At 42.3% G+C, this 18556-nt stretch overlaps 1 protein-coding gene and 1 pseudogene across 6 annotated transcripts in view; one reads left to right on the plus strand and one right to left on the minus strand.

Moving 5' to 3' along the window:
* Positions 1–18556, minus strand: part of ZNF609 (zinc finger protein 609) — a 242444-nt gene that overhangs the window by 212195 nt on the left and 11693 nt on the right. The gene's annotated exons all lie outside the window — the stretch shown is intronic.
* Positions 10571–11170, plus strand: LOC116564244 (annotated as a pseudogene).

The raw sequence follows: 18556 nt of genomic DNA on the forward strand, positions 1-18556 counted from the left end.
GACCAGCCTGGGCAACACAGCGAGATCACATCTCTATTTATTTAAAAAGAAAAAGAAAAGAAAGACAACTCAAAAATATATGACCCAACTACTCATAAGGTTCTAGTGTCTGAACTCAGAACTGTTTCATGGTTCTACCTTTTACAAGGCATATAAAGCGTTAAGAAAAATAAAGAATTCGGCCGGGCGCGGTGGCTCAAGCCTGTAATCCCAGCACTTTGGGAGGCCGAGGCGGGTGGATCACGAGGTCAAGAGATCGAGACCATCCTGGTCAACATGGTGAAACCCCGTCTCTACTTAAAATACAAAAAACATTAGCTGGGCATGGTGGCGTGTGCCTGTAATCCCAGCTACTCAGGAGGTTGAGGCAGGAGAATTGCCTGAACCCAGGAGGCGGAGGTTGCGGTGAGCCGAGATGGCGCCATTGTACTCCAGCCTGGGTAGCAAGAGTGAAACTCCGTCTCAAAAAAAAAAAAAAAAAAAAAAAAAAAAAAAGAATTATGTTAAATTTTTTTTTTTTTAAACAAATTACAGGTTGTACCAATATCCATTTAAGTTCTATGAAAGGAAATGGCAACCTTTTTCTTCTTCCATGAACTCAGTGATCAGGGTTTTCCTTTCAGGCTACACCTACCTTTACATGTGGCTTGTTTTGTTTTTGTTTTGAGACAGAGTCTCGCTCTGTTGCCCAGGCTGGAATACAGTGGTGCAATCTCGGCTCACTGCAACCTCCACCTCCCACATTCAAGCGGTTCTCCCGCGTCAGCTGAGTAGCTGGGATTACAGGTGCGTGCCACCATGCCTGGCTAATTTTTGTATTTTTAGTAGAGCCAGGGTTTCACCATGTTGGCCAGGCTGGCCTCGAACTCCTGACCTCATGATCCGCCTGCCTCGGCCTTCCAAAGTGCTGAGATTACAGGCATGAGTCACCACACCTGGCAAGACTCATGGTTTTAACATCTGGACTACCTCTTTTGCCAACTGTTCTAACCCACGAAGTTGTTGATCCCACTGACAGGATAGGCCTTCAAATCTAAACTGTGTGAAGTTTACAGGGTTTTATGTCTCAGGGAAGTTGTCAACAAACCAGTGGGATATAACAAAGTTGCTGAGAAGGGAATCATATTATACCATCTTCCCTGAATTCTGGATGCTGACCTGAAATCAATTCATACTTAGCCAGCTTCAGTATGGTTAGTACAACATGTAAACCATTCTCAATGACTCTCAGCTTACCCAACTATAAAAACGGGCATCACCCTCTCCACCTGCCACACTTCACTGGAGTTCCATAATCAAATAAATTTCTACCTAGGGCTCTAACAAGAAAAAATCACCTTCCCCTTGGGCCTCTCCCTTAATTTATTACATTAATTACTGTAACAAAGGAACTATGTCATCTCAAGTACCATAGCTCTCAGCCTATATCTCCAATGGAGATTAGATAAAGAACAGACTAACAGTACCAATTTGAGAAGACAGATCCAATTCAATAGGGCTTATCTGACCATGTGTCACCTAAGGACAGGAGAGCAAAACAGCAGCATCTTTTAGTCCCTGAGCCTTTATATGCTTCGACTCATCAATAGTTTTATAGTCCTTACAGGCTGCTATTCTCCAACAAAGATTACAAGGCTTGAACTGTTTCATTTCACATAAGCAACAGACTCTTCCACCAGGACATAGCAATTCAACTGGGCTCAGGTTTAGATCCTTGGTGTTTGTCAATACTGTTCTGTGCCAGCATACATTCCACAATAGGCTAAATGGTACACTGAGTATGTAAATAATTCAGTCCTGACCCTTATAGAAAATCATTTGGTGAAAGTAAGCCACACAGAAAACCCTTACCAAAGCCTGTGTATAGGTAGGCCAAAAAGCAGAGGCAGATTATCTAAGGTAAATCATTTTTAAAAACTATCGGCCAGGTGTAGTGGCTCATGCCTTTGTAATTCCAGTACTTTGGGAGACTGAGGCAAGAGGATCATTTGAGCCCAAGAGTTTGAGACCAGCCTGGTCAACATAATGGGACCCTGTCTCTACAAAAATAAAAATAGAAAAATTAGCCAGATGTGGTGGCACATGCCTGTAGTCTCACCTACTTGGTAGGCTGAGACGGGATTATCAGTTGAGCCCAGGAGGTCAACGTTGGAGTGAGCCGTGATCATGCCACTGCACTCCAGCCTGGGTAACAGAGCGAGATTCCATCTCAAAATAAACAAGTAAATAAAAATTTAAAAATAAGCTCTGCCATGCCTCTTCCCCTCATAATTGGATGGCTATGTAGCCCTTCAGAAGTTCTTATTCCCAGAGCTAAATTTTTTGCGCTAAGGAGAAAGTGACATCAGATTGTTAGGAAAAAAGTGGCTGGCCCCAGTCGCTCAAACCTATAATCCCAGGACTTTGGGAGGCTGAGGCAGGCGAATCACCTATGGTCAAAAGTTTGAGACCAGCCTGGTCAACATGGCAAAACCCCATCTCTACTAAAAATACAAAAATTAGCTGGGTGCAGTGGCAATCCCAGCTACTTGGGAGGCTGAGGCAGGAGAATCGCTTGAACCTGGGAGGCAGAGGTTGCAGTGAGTTGAGATCATACCACCAGCCTGGGTGACAGAGTGAGACCCCATCTCAAAAAAAAAAAATGAATAGTGGAGATGGCTAGCATTCAAAACATTTAAAAAACTAGGCTTGCACACAGAACTGTTGTGTCAAATTTTCCTCTTTTTTTTTTTCTGAAACAGGGTCTCACTCTGCCGCCTAGGCTGGAATACAGTGGTGTAAACAACCACAAGCTCACTGCAGTCTCCAACTCCTGGGTTCAAGGTTTGTTTCTCAGAGTGGTCTCAAACTCCTGGGTTCAACAGATCCTCTCACCTTGGCCTCCCAAAGTGTTGAGATTACATCGCGCCTGGTTCCTCATCTCTAAACATGGTCAAATTCATAGTTTCAGGGAAAGGAAAAACACTTAGCATTTTTCTGAACATACAAGGAATTGCCTTCATTTTTTATATTTTAGACCTTATCTCCCTTCCCAAATCTATTCTACAAAAAGCACTAGAGTAAATCTGAGGGGACAAAGAAAACTTATCAAAAGATGATATCAATAATGCTAGAGTAGCCATAAAAAAGAGTGGAATCCACATAAACATCCTTAGATATCTAACACTACCTCTCCAGCCTTGTAGTATGGTCACACTGCCACCACTTTGCTTCAAATCTGTCACATTTGTTTCCTTTACCGCAAACACCATGAGGACAGAGAATGTCTCTCTCTTGCTCACCATTGAAGAGCCAGTGTTTAGTTTACAGTCCACCTTCATTAAATATTTGGGTCAACAAATGAGTGAATGAACTAATACTGTTTTCCTCAAGGAGCAGAGACACATCAATGCCCAGCTGGCATGTCTCCTCTCCATTCTTACTTCACCTTGATTTGTCACTAGTTACAAACTCTCTCAATTAGCAGTCAGCCTTCAAATCTACTAGATCAGAGTATGGACTTCTTTCTCCAGGATAAAGAATGTAGATTCATTAAGAGTCTAAGGGAAAGTTTAGAAAACAAAGTAGCTTTCATTTCTTAAAATGCCTAACCATTTTTTAGTATTATCTTAGCCTTTCAGCAGTCCCTTTCATGCACAGTCGCTTCCAAAAAAGAACCAGTCCACAAACTCCTGAGAGCCCCTAGATATATATTTAAATGTATAATACATGTAAAAGTTCTATCAGACTGAAACCATCCATGTGTCACACTTTAAACACCTATGAATCAAAGGTGACAAAAGTAGTCATGAAAAGTGGTCATGCTTGGGGAAACGGATACCAACTAGGAAGAAACATGAGAGAATCTTGCAGAGTGCTGGAAATGTTCTGTATCTTGAACTGGATAGTGGTTATATGGCTGTACACACATGGAAAAATTGAGTTGTTTATAAGATTCATGTACTTATTGCACTTTACTACATACAAACTATACTTTTTTTAAAAGTAAAAGAATAAAGGCCGGGCGCGGTGGCTCACGCCTGTAATCCCAGCACTTTGGGAGGCCAAGGCGGGTGGATCACGAGGTCAAGAGATCGAGACCACCCTGGTCAACATGGTGAAACCCCGTCTCTACTAAAAATACAAAAAATTAGCTGGGCATGGTGGCACGTGCCTGTAATCCCAGCTACTCAGGAGGCTGAGGCAGGAGAATTGCCTGAACCCAGGAGGCAGAGGTTGCGGTGAGCCGAGATCACGCCATTGCACTCCAGCCTGGGTAACAAGAGCAAAACTCCGTCTCAAAAAAAAAAAGTAAAAGAATAAATACCTATGAACAAGAGAACTGTCTTACTATTAACATAGTCCTGGTCCTAAAGTAGCACTAGATGTAAAAGGAATCATACTATTAATCTTCACAGGTAAGGCTATTTAGAGAGATAACAGGAAAGGAGGGATTGAGGGAGACAATAAGAAACTAACTTACAGATTACCTGATATTTGACTATACTATGAGATTTATAGATCTGTTGGAGAGTCTGAAAAAAATAATCAGAAATAGGGATATAACAAACAAACAAAAAAATGAAGTAATGATATTAAATCCTGGGGGAAATAAATTGCACCAAAAATATAATAGTATATCAAATGGCTCAATAATAAACATTATTTACTCAGCACAATAAATAATGAATACTGACCTAACCAAAAATTGTGACATAATGATACTGGGATGATTTCATAGGAGGAGAAGGGCAGTAAGAGAACACATGATTATTTAGATAAATGGGAGTAAAGCCCAGGCACGGTGACTCACACCTGTAATCCCAGCACTTTGGGAGGTCAAGGGAATAGACTACTTGAGGTCAGGAGTTCGAGACCAGCTTGGCCAACGGCAGAACCTGCCTCTACTAAAAATATAAAAATTAGCGGCTCATGGTGGCACATGCCTATCGTCCCAGCTACTCAGGAGGCTGAAGCATGAGAATCTCTTGAACCTGGAGGTAGAGGCTGCACTGAGCCAAGATCACGCCACTGAACTCTGGCCTGGGTGACAGAGTGAGATCGTCTCAAAAAAAAGATGTCATACTATTTGATCTTTAATACAAAGTTCATAGGAAAACAAAAGTAATTTATCTATTACTTGGAAAGATTAATTTTTTTTTGAGATGGAGTCTGACTTTGTCAACAACCCAGGGTGGATGGAGTGCAGTGGCACTAACTCGGCTCACTGCAACCTCCGCCTCCCTTGTTCAAACAATTCTCCTGCCTCAGCCTCCCGAATAGCTGGGATTACAGGCACCTGCCACTATGCACAGCTAATTTTTGTATTTTTAGCAGAGATGGGATTTCAACACATTGGCCAGGCTGGTCTGGAACTCCTGACCTAGTAATCCACCCACCTCGGCCTCCCAAAGTGCTGGGATTACAGGCATGAGCCACTGCGCCCAGCTCTCCCTCATTTTAAGTGCAATTTTTATTCGCACTGAAGCTCATTTACTTTTCATCTCAGTCAAGATATTCCTGAAGCACAATCTCAACAATCTGGGGACCTAACTACCTGGAAGAGTTTAATGCCACAGGAAAATCTGAATATTTCACTTATGTGAAACATGTATTAAAATGTCAAATGCCGGGCGCGGTGGCTCAAGCCTGTAATCCCAGCACTTTGGGAGGCCGAGGCAGGTGGATCACGAGGTCAAGAGATCGAGACCATCCTGGTCAACATGGTGAAACCCCGTCTCTACTAAAAATACAAAAAAAATTAGCTGGGCATGGTGGCGCGTGCCTGTAGTCCCAGCTGCTCGGGAGGCTGAGGCAGGAGAATTGCCTCAACCCAGGAGGCGGAGGTTGCGGTGAGGCGAGATCGCGCCATTGCACTCCAGCCTGGGTAGCAAGAGCGAAACTCCGTCTCAAAAATAAAAATAAAAATAAAAATAAAAATAAAAAAATAAAAAATAAATGTCAAATAAGATGAATGTCACTACTTAAACTCTTCCACATAGAACTTATCATCAAGATGGTCTTTGAAGGAAATGTCACAAGGACAAAAAAGAGAAGAAACTGAAACAGCACCCTCTAATCAAACTTGTTAATATATTAATGAGGAAGCAGCACAGTGCAATGGAGAAAAAAACCACAAAACTAAGTAAACAGGCAGGAAAACTCAATTATGCTATTTACTCTCCCTAGATGTGTAACAACTTTGAGAAGTCATTACACCTATTCGAACCTCAGTTATTTCGTCTGTAAGAAGCTGAAATAGCCAGGTGTGATGATGTATGCTTATAGTCCTAGCTATTCTGGAGGCTGAGGCAAGAGGATCATTTTTGAGCCCAGGAGTTCCAGGCCAGCTCAGATAATTAATGCACCTTATAAGTATAGTGTAATGCTATCAGTAGATGCTGAAATAGTGCTGGACATGGTGGCTCACACCTATAATCTCAGCACTTTGGGAGGCCAAGGTGGGAGAATCTTTTGAGCTAAGGAGTTTGAGACCAGCCTGGGCAACACAGCGAGACCTTATCTCTACTAAAATAAGAAATGTAGCCAGACATAGTGGTATGCATCTATGGTCCCAGCTACTCAGAAGGCTGAGATGGGATGATGACTGGAATCCAGGAGGTCAATGCAGCAGTGAGCCATGATTGTGTCACTGCACTTCAGCCTGGGCAAGATGTTAACATTTAATTTAACATAAAGAGTAAGAACTAGTCTCAAAAAAAAAAAACAAAAACAAAACTGAAACAGCACCCTGTAATCAAACACGTTAATACTCCTCCAGCAATATGAATATTTACTGTAAGCAAAAGACTATAAATAGCCTCTTATTAGTCGAAGTCAGATTTGTGCATATCTTCCCAAAAAGCTTTCAGTTTTCAGAGCTTTTGGAGGTTTCAGAACTGAAGAAAAGGGAGTTGGGCGCAGTAGTTCATGCCGGTAATCCCAGCACTTTGGGAGGCCAAGGCGGGCAGATCATGAGGTCAGGAGATCAAGACCATCCTAGCTAACACGGTAAACCCCCGTCTCTACTAAAAACACAAAAATTAGCCAGGCATGGTGGCACGCACCTGTAGTCCCAGCTACTTGGGAGGCTGAGGCAGGAGAATCGCTTGAACCCAGGAGGTGGTGGCTGCCCTGATCCAAGATTGGGCACACCTGCCTGGGCGACAGAGCGAGACTCCATCACAAAAGAAGAAAGAAATGAAGAAAAGGGACTGGACACCTATGGAAGTATTTACCGTCAGAAAATCAGGTTGCTAATTCACAACAAAACAATTTTCCGCCACTCCATGACTAAAGTTTTCAAACAGTTTTTGGCTTGACTTACGGAAAGTCTTTTCAAACTAAACAATGTTCACTGGTAACAACTGTGTTCACATAAAAGTATTAATGATTTGTCACATGTGACTTTTTCTTACGTAAACTAACCCACTGCCTTGATGCCAATAAAAATGCATGGCACCAAGTCATCTCAATCTTTAATCCACATTTACCAACTTTTTAATATGGTATAGATTTTAGTCCCTTCACTCTGAACCCTTCTTATGGACAGAACCACATCTGAAATCAACCTCAGTTCATTAAATAGTGACCAAGTCACTTAAAACTTAAGGTGATATACTTTCACTAAGCATTCCACAGCTTATCTCTGAATTCTTCCTAAATTCTTGGGTAGATAAATCTGAGCTCATCAAGTTTATTAATTTAATCAAGAAAAGCCTAGGCAGCTGGAAAAAAAATGTGTAGGAAATATTAAAGAAACGTTTAACATTTCTGGGATAATTCCTGGGACTTCTATATACTTTTCTGTACTTTCTAAAGGATTTATTCATGTTCTTTTTTTTTTTTTTTTTTTGAGACGGAGTTTCGCTCTTGTTACCCAGGCTGGAGTGCAATGGCGCGATCTCGGCTCACCGCAACCTCCGCCTCCCGGGTTCAGGCAATTCTCCTGCCTCAGCCTCCTGAGTCGCTGGGATTACAGGCACACGCCACCATGCCCAGCTAATATTTTGTATTTTTAGTAGAGACGGGGTTTCACCATGTTACCAGGATGGTCTCGATCTCTTGACCTCGTGATCCACCCGCCTCAGCCTCCCACAGTGCTGGGATTACAGGCTTGAGCCACCGCGCCCAGCCCTATTCATGTTCTAATCAGAAAAACTTTTTTTAAAAAGTTAAGCATCAGTCAGGTGCAGTGGCTCACGCCTGTAATACCAGCACTTTGGGAGGCAGAGGCAGGCGGATCACAAGGTCAAGAGATCGAGACCATCCTGGCCAACATGGTAAATGCTGTCTCTACTAAAAATAGAAAAATTAGCTAGGCATGGTGGCACTTGCCTGTAATCTCAGCTACTCAGGAGGCTGAGACAGGAGAATCACTTGAACCCAGAAGGCAGAGGTTTCGGTGAGCCAAAAGCACACCACTGCATTCCACCCTTGCGACAGAGTGAGACTCCACCTCAAAAAAAAAAAAGGTTGAGCATCTATCATCATTTGTACTAGAAACTATAATCTGGTTGGAAAGAAACAGTGGAAATTCTCTAGTGTTTTCATCCTTAAATGGATCTTTCACACCATGATCAAGTAGTCTTACCAATTCTCTAGCTGCCCTTTTCATTATAACATACCTTTTTTAAAAACAAAGCCAGGTGCAGTGGCTCATGCCTGTAATCCCAGTACTTTAAGAGGTCAAGGAGGACGGATCATGAGGAGTTCGAGACCAGCCTGACCAACATGGTGAAACCCCGTCTCTACTAAAAATGCAAACATTAGCCAGGCATGGTGGCATGTGCCTGTAATCCCAGCTACTTAAGAGGCTAAGGCAGAAGAATCGTTTAAACCTGGGAGGCAGAAGCTGCATTGAGCTGAGATCACACCACTGCATTCCAGCCGGGGCAACAGAGCAAGACTCTGTCTCAAATGGAAACAAAAATACAAAACAAAAAAAACATACAAATAAAATCTCTTAGCATCACTTGTGCACAGCGGCTTACTGAATTCATCTTTTATTCCTAATTTCTAGGTTGCTCCTAATCACTCTGTGGGCTTCTCTGGCCTGGACTGAAAATATTTCTAATATTGTAGAGATACCTTCTTTTTTTTTGAGACAGAGTCCCACTCTGCTGCCCAGGCTGGAGAGTAATGGCACGATCTCGGCTCACTGCAACCTCCGACTTCCGGGTTCAGCGATTCTCCTGTCTCAACCTGCCAAGTAGCTGGGACTTACAAGCACCTGCCACCATGCCTGGCTAATTTTTGTATTTTTAGTAGCAACAGGGTTTCACCATGCTGGCCATCTTGGTCTTGATCTCTTGACCTCATAATCCACCTGCCTTGGCCTCCCAAAATGCTGGGATTATAATGCTGGCCACCACGCCCAGCCAAGATATCTTCTTAGAAAGATGTCTTTCTTCTCTTCACAGCCTCTAGGCCTAGGCAAATAACCATCTGTTTTGTACGGTCTTTTGATCTCTTGCACTCTTTTAACGTGTACTTCAAATATGATTTTTAAGACTTTAAAACTTTCCAGTAGGTTTCTTTTAAAAATCTCTTTCCACTCACCCTTATACATATCACAGCTCAATTTCCTAAAACTGAATCCTCATATGATAGATTTTGTTATCCTTTCTGAAGAAAGCTAAACTTAATCATGGTAATATCATTAGGAAATAATGCCTGATCTACAGAAACCTGAAGCAATTCTCATTTGTTCCTCCAGGTAAAATTCAGGTTGTTTCTCTGCTTTATAAGTTCTAAAACTGCCAATTGTGGGGAGCAGCTTATCTTAGTCAAAACTGCATTTGTTATCAATGAAGCATTTAACCAACCTATGTAAAAATAAACCTTGTATACTATCTCACCTAATTTTGCAGCTTTTCCAACTCCTTTATCATTTCAAGTTCAGTCACATTATTCTGATTAAGGCTGACATTTTTATTTAAGCAAGAATTTAAACCTTTCAAGGTTCCATGCTACTTCCCTTGTTACAGGAAAAAAATTAACATTTTTGTTATTCCTTATAATAAATATAATCACTTGCTGCTTCTATCATTTCTATGAATGATAATTCCTATCATTCCCATAAAGCCCATTAGCACTACACCTCAATACTTAGCCTCCTTCCATCAAGCATATGAGATGAGAATTAAATTATTGGTAACACTTTTTTTTTTTTTTTTTTTTTGGAGACAGAGTCTCGCTGTGTTTCCCAGGCTGAAGTGCAGTGGCATGGTATCGGCTCACTGCAACCCCTGCCTCCCAGGTTCAAGCTATTCTTCTGCCTCAGTCCCCCTGAGGAGTAGGGATTACAGGGGCCCACCACCATGCCAGGCTAATTTTTCCTATTTTTAGTAGAGATCGGGGTTTGCCATGTTGGCCAGGCTGGTTTCGAACTTCTGACTTCAGGGTGATCCAACCACCTCAGCCTCCCAAAGTGCTGGGATTACAAGTGTGAGCCACTGTGCACAGCCAGTAACACTTTTGTTTTTAATTTTATTTTTTACTTTTTAAAATTTGAGCTTTTCGGCTTTCGGCTCGGAGGAGGCCAAGGTGCAAGTTTCTTCGGTTGTCCCGAAACCGGGTTCATCCGACACCAGCCGCTTCCACCATGCCGCCGAAGTTCGACCCAACGAGATCAAAGTCGTATACCTGAGGTGCACTGGGGGTGAAGTCGGTGCCACTTCTGCGCTTGCCCCCAAGATCGACCCCCTGGGTCTGTCTCCAAAAAAGGTTGGTGATGACATTGCCAAGGCAACGGGTTACTGGAAGGGCCTGAGGATTACAGTGAAACTGACCATTCAGAATAGACAGGCCCAGATTGAGGTGGTGCCTTCTGCCTCTGCCCTGATCATCAAAGCCCTTAAGGAACCACCAAGAGACAGAAAGAAACAGAAAAACATTAAACACAGCAGGAATATCACTTTCAATGAGATTGTCAACATTGCTCGACAGATGCGGCACCGATCTTTAGCCAGAGAACTCTCTGGAACCATTAAAGAGATCCTGGGGACTGCCCAGTCTGTGGGCTGTAATGTTGATGGCCGCCACCCTCATGACATCATAGATGACATCAACAGTGGTGCCCAACAGTGGTGCCCATCAAAAGTGGTGGAATGCCCAGCTAGTTAAGAAGCACAGGAAAATATTTCAATAAAGGTCATTTAACAACTGGTGGAAAAAAAAAATTTGAGAAGCAGTCTCAGTCTGTCGCCCAGGCTGGAGTACAGTGGTACAATCTCGGCTCACTACAACCTCAGACTCCCAGGTTCAATTCACTCTCCTGCCTCAGCCTCCTTAGTAGCTGGGATTACAGGTGCATACCACCACGCCCAGCTAATGTTTCTATTTTTAGTAGAGATGGGGTTTCACTATGTTGGCCAGGCTGGTCTCGAACTCCTCATCTCAAATGATCTGCCCACCTTGGCCTCCCAAAGTGCTGAGATTACAGGTGTGAGCCACCACACCCAGCCCCGGTAACACTTTTAAATAAATCGAATGCTTAAGATCACACATTGAGGTACAATATATAGATTTGTTAATGGCAGATAATATCATTTTACCATTATGTCACCTACTCAAATATGACCTTGTTGAAACTGAATTTCTTTCTTACAGAAAGTCTCCAGAAGAAAAATAATATTGCCAGATACTTCCTTGCACTTCCCACTCTGTCAGATAGTTATGAATCTCATCTGAAATCTACATTGCCTAGATGTCTAACTCTGCAACTGGAAGGGCCTACTAACATAAACCACAGAAACATTACTAAGTAAACAGTAGCAAACAAGCTATGTTCAAGTTCTCTTTTTTTTAATTTTTTTATTTTTTAAAGATGGGGTTTCACCCTGATGGCCAGGCTGGTCTTGAACTCCTGACCTCAGGTGATCCACCCACCTCGGCCTCCCAAAGTGCTAGGATTACAGGCATGAGCCACTGCGCCCGGCCCAAGTTCTCTTACTAATAAAAGCAATACAATTTGGTCAAACTAATATCCTTTCAACCACTAAAGAAAACAACAACATACACTTGAATTAACAGCTGCTGGCTTTAAAATTTCACAGTATCAGTAATCCATTATGGTACTACTTAAACATAGGTAGTGGGAATACATGACTTCAAGTCTGACACAGAGCAAACCCTCCCAGAGAAAGGTTACATAAAATCTGCCTGGAAGACCACCCAATATTAGACTCTACCTGCTTAAAAGTAACAGATTTTTCCTTAGTATGGATCTGAGTTCACTACAAAATTCATTTATTCTGGCCATGAGGTGGCTCACACTTGTAATCTCAGCACCTTGGGTGGTCGGGGAGGTGGGGATCACTTGAGGTCAGGAGTTTGATTGAGTCCCACCTGGTAAACATGGTGAAACTCCGTCTCTACTAAAAACTAAAAATACAAAAATTAGCTGGGTGTGGTGGCAAGCACCTGTAATCCCAGTTACTTGAGAGACTGAGGCAGGAGACTCACTTGAACCCAGGAGACAGAGGTTACAGTGAGCCAAGATCATACCAACGCACTCCAGCCTGGACAACAGAGCAAGACTCTGTCTCAAAAAATATATATAAAAAAGAAGTTCATTTATTCTGCCAGGTGCAGTGCCATGTGCCTATAGTCCCAGCTACTTGGGAGGCTGAGGTAGGAAGACAGTTCAAGCCTATGAGGACCATTTGAGGCCATAGCACACTTATGATCTCACCTGTGAATAGCCACTCTCCTCAAGCCTGGGCAACACAGCAAGACCCCACCTCTTTAAACACAAACACACACACACACACACACACACACACACACACACACACACACCCCTTTATTCTAAAATTATATATGAAAAAGACCATATTTTTACAAAATGGCAAACAGGTCTTCTTGGATAATGCCCCTACATAAGCTGGTGGTATAAATAACCAAAAACAGAGTGAACAGGTCCCAATATATCCTCAGCTACCTCAAATGGCATACAGTGTAACAGGCTGAAAGCTTGATGTTCACAAGCTGCACCCAATATAACATGTGGACAGAAATAAGACACTCAGCTGGGCACAGTGGCTCACGTCTATAATCCCAGCACTTTGGGAGGCTGAGGTGGGTGGATCACCTGAGGTCAGGAGTTCCAAGACCAGCCTGGCCAACAGAGTAAAACCCCGTTTGTTTTTTAATTAATTTAATATCAATTTTCCTGGCAACTTTCATTTAATAAAACCCTGTTTCTACTAAAAAAAAAACAAAAAAACAAATATTAGCTGGGCATGGTGGCATATGCCTATAATCCCAGCTACTTGGGAAGCTGAGGGGGACGAATTGCTTGAACCTGGGAGGTAGAGGTTGCAGTGAGCCGAGACTGTGCCACTGCACTCCAGCCTGGACAATAGAGCAAGACTCTGTCTCAAAAGAAAAGAAAAGAGAAGACATTCCATTCCATCTCTTGCATATTATGTATAAATTTTAGCTTCTAGCCAATTACCTAAACAACTATCTGGCCTAAGGGACTGTTTCCTATCAACTTCATGAAAGGAGAAAAGGGAAGAAGTAACAAGAAAAATAATGAAGTAGAAGGTTTAGAAAAGGGCAAGCAAGGAAATAAATAAATTTACAATCCGCAATTCAAACAAGAGAGCATCTAGACAAAAGACAACTTCATCTTCAGGCTGCTGAGTTAGGTACTGAAACTTCCAAAACATAACTAATGTGTTGAGAGGAAGTAAAAGCACTAAAAACCTGAAAATTCGTCTTTTAAGCTGGGAGCATAGTACATACTCTCTGGAAGTATTTATTTTAAAGAGCTACCTGAAATAAAGTTGCTGAGGCCTAAGAAGAGGGAATGTTACAACACTGGGCTTCTCCCTTTGAGGAAGGAAAAAGCCAGAAACCAACTCACCCATCACTCTGAGCAACCAAGGCTCAGTCAGCAGAAGGGTAAATCCCACCCCTCAGGGAACTGGTTATAAGAACTCCAGTTCCATTCCTGCTGTCTTCCAGACATGACTGACAGCAATTTTCACCCCAATTAACTTCTAATGATGCCAGCCAGAGGAGCAGCCAGAGAAAAGAACATAAGGAGTAGCTATTTCTCCTCATTGTCAGCTGGACTACGGAACAACTATAGACATTGCCCCTTTCTCCCTGCTGGGCAGATGAGAATTCACTAATCTCAGGGAAGTGCCTAACAACCCAGAAACAACGTTTCCCAAAGATCTCTACTTTGACCATCTTATTTAGGGTTGTAACCCCTCCCATCTCTCCTACCAAACCTTCTTCCATTCTCAATTCTCCTTATCCTGATGTACTTTTCCCCATATCATTTATTACCTTCCTAATTTTATTTATTTGAGACGGAGTTTCTCTCTTGTTGCCCAGGCTGGATGGAGTGCAGTGGTGCAATATTGGCTCACTGCAACCCCTGCATCCCAGGTTCAAGCGATTCTCCTGCCTTAGCCTCCTGAGTAAGTGGGATTACAGGCATGTGCCACCACGCCAGGCTAATTTTCTTTTTTTCTTTTAGTAGAGAGGGGGTTTCTCCATGCTGGTTGGGCTGGTCTCAAACTCTTGACCTCAGGTGATGTGCCCGCCTCGGCCTCCCGAAGTACTGGGATTACAGGCATGAGCTATCACACCTGGCCTACCTTCCTAATGGTATACATTATTATGTTTATTTCTATCTCTTTCTATTCAAAGATAAAATCCATGAGGTTGGGCTTTTGTCTATTTTGTTCACTGATAGATCTTAAACAACTAAAACAAGGCCTCACATATAGTGGGCATCCAATAAATATTTATGGAATGAAATGAGTAAGAAAAACTAAAAAGACCTCCCAGAGGTCAACCACACCCAGATGGCCCAACAATGCCTGTATTTCTCTAACAGAACCAATTTGGTTCCTGTGACTAATTTATCTCACCTTCACCTGCTGCGTACCACCACCTGACCGCTCCTCCAAATTTACTATCAGCTCGGATGTATGGAATCACAGTCCAGTCATAAGCGGTAAAGGCAACAAATGCTTGTCCTTGAATCTGAACAGTTTCTCAAGGCTTTCACAGTCTGCCTTGTTCAATACAGTTTATTCAATATGGGATAAAATGTGTTGAATGGAAGTTACTTTTGCACAAAATGAAGTCTAAAAAAAATAATTTCTTTTTTCAAGAATCAAGTTCTAATTCAATTCATCAAGCATTAGTTAAGCATAAAGTTATATTCAAAGAAGCACTGGGCTAAAAGTTTAGGGCATAGAGGAGACACAGGTATCTTAGAAGCTTAAAATGAGGGATGAAGAAAATACATTCACAAATAGTTACAATTAGAGACAACATGTGATAAAGTGCTATAACACAGATCCCAGCGAAAAGTGAGAGATACAGAGGAAGATGAAATCAACTCTGGAAACAGGTGGGTGGGAAGAAGTGGGATAAGAAAGGCTTTAGGAAGGAAATTTTTTGCTAGATTGAAGGAACAATTAGATTTGGGAGTTAAGTGTCCTGGGAACAAGGTATTGCACTCCAACAGAAGAGGAGAGAAAAGAAAAAAATCTAAGATATGGAGACCGAAAAATGCAGGGTAACTTGAAGGAAGAGCTGTTAAAAAATAAATAAATAAATAAAATAAAAAAATAAAAATTAAATTAAAAAAAAGATAAGCTGGGTATGCTAGCGCAGGCCTGTAATTCAGCTACTTGGGAGGCTGAGGCAAGAGGTCACTTGAGCCCAAGAATTTGAAGCCAGCTTGGGAAACATAGCAAGAGCCCACATCTTAAAAATAAACAACAAAAAAGATATGGGTAAAGTGAAAACTATGAAATAAGGCTCAGGAAGGCCAGGTTTGGTCAAATCATAAAGAACTTTGAATAGTGACCTTTACAGGCAATGGGAATCACTTTTACAGAAAGAAGCAAAATGATCAGAATTCTCATTTTAAAAGTTAGTGATGGCTTTCTTTGCTACACACTCTTCCAGAGCAAAATTCTTTTTTTTTTTTTTTTTTTTTGTGAGACACAGTCTCACTCTTGTTACCCAGGCTGGAGTGCAATGGCGCGATCTCGGCTCACCGCAACCTCTGTCTCCTGGGTTCAGGTAATTCTCCTGCCTCAGCCTCCTGAGTAGCTGGGATTACAGGCACGCGCCACCATGCCCAGCTAATTTTTTGTATTTTTAGTAGAGACGGGGTTTCACCATGTTGACCAGGATGGTCTCGATCTCTTGACCTCGTGATCCACCCGCCTCGGCCTCCCAAAGTGCTGGGATTACAGGCTTGAGCCACCGCGCCCAGCCCAGAGCAAAATTCTTATCTTTCAGAGCACTTTAGTTCATAATCATAAATTCATTGTCTCTCCCACTAGACTACAAGTCCTAACAAGACAAGACCATGTGTGGCCTGGCATATAAGTACCCAATAAATATTACCTAAATGAGTAAATAAAAATTATACTACAGCAGCTATATGTAGTATGTAACACAGAAAGAGGCATTAACCATGAGATTATTGCAATAATATATATAAGACCTAAACTAGGTCAGACTAAAAAGTGAGGCTAAGATGGGCATGGTAGCTCATACCTGTAATCCCAGCACTTTGGAAGGCCAAGGTGGGAGGATCACTTGAGGTCAGGAGTTCAAGACTAGCCTGTTCAACATGGTGAAACTCCGTCTCTACAAAAAATACAAAAATTAGCCAGGCGTGGTGCTGCACACCTGTAATCTCAGTTCCTTGGGAGGCTGAAACAGGAGAATCACTAGAACTCAGGAGGTGGAGGTTGCAATGAGCCAATATTGCACCACTGCACTCCAGCTTGGGTGACAGAACAAGACTCTATCTCAAAAAAAAGAAAAGAAAAAGTGAGGCTAAATGGCAAGCTATCCAACTAGTGAATGCTTACTTAATTTGGTGAATGATTTAGATGAGGTGGTGAGGACAAAAAAAAAAACCAAATGAATCAAAACTTTTAAGCCAAAACAACTGAAAGAACAGTGACACTTAGAGAAGAAAGGCGTAGGCAGGTTTCAAATTATGAACTGGAAGTACATTTGAAAGCAGATGCCAAACAGAAACAAATTTCTTCCCTTCCCTATATACCTTTCAGATAAGTATCTCGTAAGCTTCACAATTCCATGACTTTTCTTATCATTTAATTTCTGATACCATTCTTTAGGACACTGCTCTAGAGACAACCGTTCCAAAACAAAGATAAATGCTGAGTTTTACACCAAATTTCAGAATTTGTAACTGAAATTTACAAGGTACATTCTTTTTCTTTCTTTCTTTTTTTTAATTATTTTTGAGACAGGGTCTCCCTCTGTTGCCCAGGCTGGAGTGCAGTGGCATGATCACAGCTCACTGCAGCCCCCCCGAGTTCAAGTGATCCACTTCTCATGTAGCTGGAACTACAGGAGTGTGCCACCATGCCAGGTTTTAAAATTTTTTGTAGAGATGGGGTCTCACCATGTTGTTCAGATTGGCATCGAACTCCTGGACTCACGTGACCCTCCAGTCTCAGCCTCCCAAAGTGTTGGGATTACAGGCAAGTGCCACTACACCCATCTTATCCTTATGAATATTCACTTCTGTTCATATGAATGAAAGTTCACCTCAACCAGACACAAAGTGCCCACCTAGGAATGTTGCTAGGTACACTACTGATAATATCCCAAAAGCCCACTAGCTATCCTTTGTACAAAGGATAAAGTGGACACCATGTCTTTCTCCACAAATACTGAACTTCAGGCTAAGAAACTTTAGGTACCAGCATGAAATGCAGCACCAGCATGCAATATGGCCTAACTGCCTAATCTGCATTTCATGCTGTGGTCTGATAGCCAAAGGTTTTGTGGTACCCACTTTGGCTACTTTGCAATCCAACCCCCATACTCCACCTCACACTTTTTTTAAACCATCTATAAAAACTACTTATAGGCCGAGCGCAGTGGCTCATGCCAGTAATTCCAGCACTTTGGGAGGCTGGGGCGGGTGGATCACCTTAGGTCAAGAATTAGAGACCAGCCTGACCAACATGGTGAAGCCCCATCTCTACTAAAAAATACAAAAATTAGCCAAGTGTGGTGGTGGGCACCTATAATCCCAGCTACTGGGGAGGCTGAGGCAGAGGCAAGAGAATCACTTGAATCCAGGAGGCAGAGGTTGCAGTGAGCCAAGATGGCGCCACTGCACTCCAGCCTGGGCAATTAAGCAAGACTCCATCTGAAAAACAAACCGAAAAACTATCTATATTGGCCAGGCATGGTGGCTTAGGCCTGTAATCGCAGCACTTTGGGAGGATGAGGCAGGCTGATCATCTGAGGTCGGAAGTTTGAGACTGGCCTGGGCAACATGGAGAAACCCCATCTCTACTAAAAATACAAAATTAACTAGGCATGGTAGTGCATGCCTGCAATTGCAGTTACTTGGGAAGCTAAGGCAGGAGAATCGCTTGAACCTGGGAGGCAGAGGTTGTGGTGAGCCAACATTGCACCATTTTGTTGCCTGGGCAACAAAAGCCAAACTCCAACTGAAAACAAAAAACAAAAAACAAACAAACAAAAAAAAACCCTACTTATATTTCTTTTTTTTTTTTTTTTTTTTTTTTTTTTT

The sequence above is a fragment of the Sapajus apella genome, unplaced genomic scaffold, assembly GCF_009761245.1.
Source record: "Sapajus apella isolate SASKATOON/1434 unplaced genomic scaffold, GSC_monkey_1.0 scaffold37, whole genome shotgun sequence".
NCBI classification, from domain to species: domain Eukaryota; kingdom Metazoa; phylum Chordata; class Mammalia; order Primates; family Cebidae; genus Sapajus; species Sapajus apella.